Below are 4,031 nucleotides of genomic sequence, written 5' to 3'. Positions count from 1 at the left end.
CCACTAGATTTTGTTTGGTATTCCTTCATTAGGTATTTAAAATTCACATTTTAGTTGTGCTAGAATCGAATGATATTCTAAAGTTTGACAATGAAGCTTTTAAATGATCAATGATTCATAACAGATGAATCATCATTCTACAATTTTTTTTCAGTCTCCAATATCTATATTAGTACTTAATAGGAGCCCTGCAGACATAGCTGAATTTTCCTTTCTTTTGGTTGGGAGGATTAGGATCAACATTTTTCCTCAAGTATCCACTTTTAACTCGTTAATTACACAACCAGCCCCATAGTGTCCAATTTATGCAATTGTGTGGTTGTGGCTGCTTTAAAGCTTGGTTCCAAAGTACATCAGTTACTGCATACCACAAGATTCCCTTCACACTCATCATATGGCATTGGGACTGAGTGAATGGTGCAGAAAAGGAAACTGACATCCTGCTATTCCAACAGACACCATGGAGGTGCTGGTGGATGGGATTGTGAAAAAGATATGCCTCAGAATTGCTCCCAACCTGCTGCCTATCATGAGGGGCTACATGACACAACACTTTGCCATATTCTGACTGAGATCTTTTTAAAAAGTCACCTAACCTGAGAATTCCCTAGTGTGTATGCATCATGGCAGCTCCTAGGATATCTGGTGCATGCTTCCAGAAGTTGCCTATGGGCTTCAATTTGAGTGGAAGCCTTTTTGGCTGATGAATTCCCGAGGGTAGTGTTAAGGTGTTCTCAAAGCAATGTGCATGCAATCAATAGTATTCCTCACCTTGACAATGCCATACTGTGGAAAAATCCAGCTGCCCAGTCTGCAGGGGAAGATTATAAATTGCTGCAAATCTCAAAGAAAATGACATCTGACTTGCTGGTTGCATTTGTGGATGAACAATTGGAAGAGGCCACACAGGTTGCTCCTTGGAAGGAGCCATTGGCGTAAGAATTCAGGGCAATTATGTCCATGATGGGCACTGGAATTGGATGGTCACCCAGTCCAGAGCCAGGTTCTGCTTCAGCAGATATCACAGTTCATGCATGTGCTGTCTCTTGAGTCTCCTGACCATTAATAGCCAAACTCCAGGTCCCTGCTCCATCTGCCAGATTGATTTAGGAGGATAGCCCCAACTGAGCACAGCCCAGCCTATGGATGGATACTTCCACAGCTCTCCCACCAACGTATCCAATTACTGTGCTGCAAAGACACTGGTCCTTTGACTCTGGTCAGACAAACTACCTCACTGATCATGACTAAAGCCCTGGACCGAGAACAGACAAGCCCCTTATTTGAATGGGGCAGAACTCCCCGATTAAAGGTAGTGCCCCTTCAATAAGGACTGGTCCCCTTTGACTTTGCGATGTGGCATTTCGTTGAAACACATATTGTCTGTTTACTGTGTAAGCTGCTAATGCATACTGTATATGTGCCTCTGACATAGCTTGGTGCTGGATAGCAATATGAATACTTGCTTGACCATTTGTTCTGAGCCACACGGCAATGTAAGTCTGAGAAGCTGGCAGCCCAATTGTTAATACTGAAGGCTCAATGTGCTGAAAACCAATGCAACTGTGGGTTCAATTCATAGATCAGTTGAGGTTACCATGCAGGACCCTCCTCAACCTGTCCCCTCAGGTGACCCTCAGATTATACTCCCCACCAGTCATCTCTGTACTGAGAGAGCAGTCCTGTAACCTGGTAGGACACTAGTGACTTTACTAAAGTACAGTATTGAAGTGCAGGGCTATCTTGTGAATGAATCAATGGTAAGCAATGAGGATGCATGAGACTGATTTGTGTTCAATGGAAGCATCCTTAGCTAGCATGTGCTGCCCATGAAGCATGCTCTGAGAAGTTGGTGACTGCTGTCCAAGATGGACACCTAGAGAAGCAAGCAGTGAGCTGGAATCACCAGTGACACACTCTGACTTTCATGTTGGGAATTGTCACCATCTGGTTTCTTGCTGACAAATGGAAGAATAGGAAACTGATTACCTAATGAGGTGAGACTGGATAATAATGACATGATACTAGTGAAACTTTCTGTCTTGTTGTTCAACACATGGTTCGAGGATTGGACTATTTGCTGTTGATATCAAGAATCTAATTTTTGCTGAACTCCCCCTAATTTTTCAACTTACTCAAATGTTCACATCACTTGGTGACTAGGAATCATTTTGTTACAATGAATATGTAATTTTCTTTAGTTGGAAAAGTTTGAAAGAATTTGCAACAATGTTTAACCCCTTTTTCATATTTGTTTATGTGAAATTGAAAGCTAAAATAAAAGGCAACAAAGCAGGAAATGTAAAAATTTCACTTCTGCACAAATCTTCAGTGAAGTCCTTGCATTTTTAGGGTGTATAGGAAAATATGCTGTGTCTAGAATTTTCTTTCAGAGTACTATGTAAGCTAGTTAGTCAAGTAAAATATACATTAGCCATTGCTACATTTGTCTTTCATATCTAAAAGTTAATTTGTTCATATTAAGAAGCTTTTATAGTTATGTAAAGCAAATCAGAACAGACTTCAAAAATAAGATCATAGGGAGAGTATATACAGGAAATCTGATATTACAGAAGTAAAGGATGGAAATTCACTGTTTTATCTGAATCGGTAAAGAAGGAAAGACTGGAATTAGTGTTTGGGGGAGCTCTTTAAATTAAAATTAGTGGGTCTGTTCCTGCAGTATTTCAAGGTCTCAACCCGTTGAATATGAAATTACTCCCTGCATATTTCCAACCTCTGTTTTGTAATGTCCTTCTTTCACAAAACATCAAAATGGAGTGATCTGTGTAGCAGGGGAAAATTTACACTTTGTGAATGGCTAATGAACAATTTGAAATAATACTTTACAACATAATTTATTACCACCTTAATGCAACTGTCTGAACTTCCTTTGACTGCTGTTTTTAATAGAGATCTGAGCCAGTTCAAAAGTAGAGGATTTCCTGAAGAATGATCATAGGAAATAGCAGGATATACTCTTGCCTGCCTGTTGCTTTTTGTGCTGTCAATGTGTCTCCTCAGAGTTATAGGGTTTTATTTTGTGCTTTGATTTCACTTCTCATTGGTCGTTTTTTTTCTAATAAGCTTCTAAGCTTGTTGTGGTCATGTAGAGTCTTGCTTGCAAACTGCTTTTCCACGAAACCTTCAATGTTTGTTTCCTATAACATTCCCCACTTAATTGTGGATCTCTGGCTGCTTACTGCTATTCTTCCTTTTCTTTCCCTCACTCGTCGTTCCTTCCCCTTCCCTTAGCCTTCAGCTATCTAATTGCTTTTTACTTAATCTATATGCCAAATTATAGCAAAAATTGGTTAAGTGTCAATTTCAAGGAGTTTCACAAAGTTTTCTCATGCACTTTTATGCTGCTCACTTCATTATGTATGCACCACAACCCACAGGCACCTCGCTCACAATATTAAGTGCTCATTAGCAGGAGCAATATTCACCACTGCCAGGACCTTCAGGGACTTCCAATGTAGATGCCATATTTAAAACCCAGCTGTACACCATGCCAAGCACTACCAGTCACAAATGGCCCTTCACAACGCACATAATAGGAGGGAAACAAAAGATAAAGACTTTTGAGGGCACAAACATTGCACAGGTGACTCTTCTTTGAAAATGTAAGCTCACATTCTTTAATGTATCACAATATTACACCATAATCTGATTGACAGTCAGTGTAACTATAGCTACAAGAATCTGTTTGAATTTACCTTTTTGCCAAGGGGTGTGTTTGTGGGATATTACTGTATTGGAATATTAACTAGTAATAATTTCTGAATCGGATTGGTTACATTATCCAATAATTAAGTTATTCTAAATTCCATTTTCTTTTGTTCATGTTTCACTGTAGAGTTTATATAAATTCCATTTTACTCAAAGCTGAGTGGTTTGACCAACTGCATCACACCTGGAATATCCACTTCACACATGCCTTTAAAATAAGAATAAGTTAGGGTCTAGGTTACCTTCTTAAAATATTTTGAAGGTGTCTGGCCTGGTCTATAACACTTGGCTACCTGCTT

Source organism: Chiloscyllium plagiosum, chromosome 22 (genome assembly GCF_004010195.1).
Source record: "Chiloscyllium plagiosum isolate BGI_BamShark_2017 chromosome 22, ASM401019v2, whole genome shotgun sequence".
In the NCBI taxonomy this organism is placed as follows: domain Eukaryota; kingdom Metazoa; phylum Chordata; class Chondrichthyes; order Orectolobiformes; family Hemiscylliidae; genus Chiloscyllium; species Chiloscyllium plagiosum.
This window is presented reverse-complemented; position numbering follows the sequence as displayed.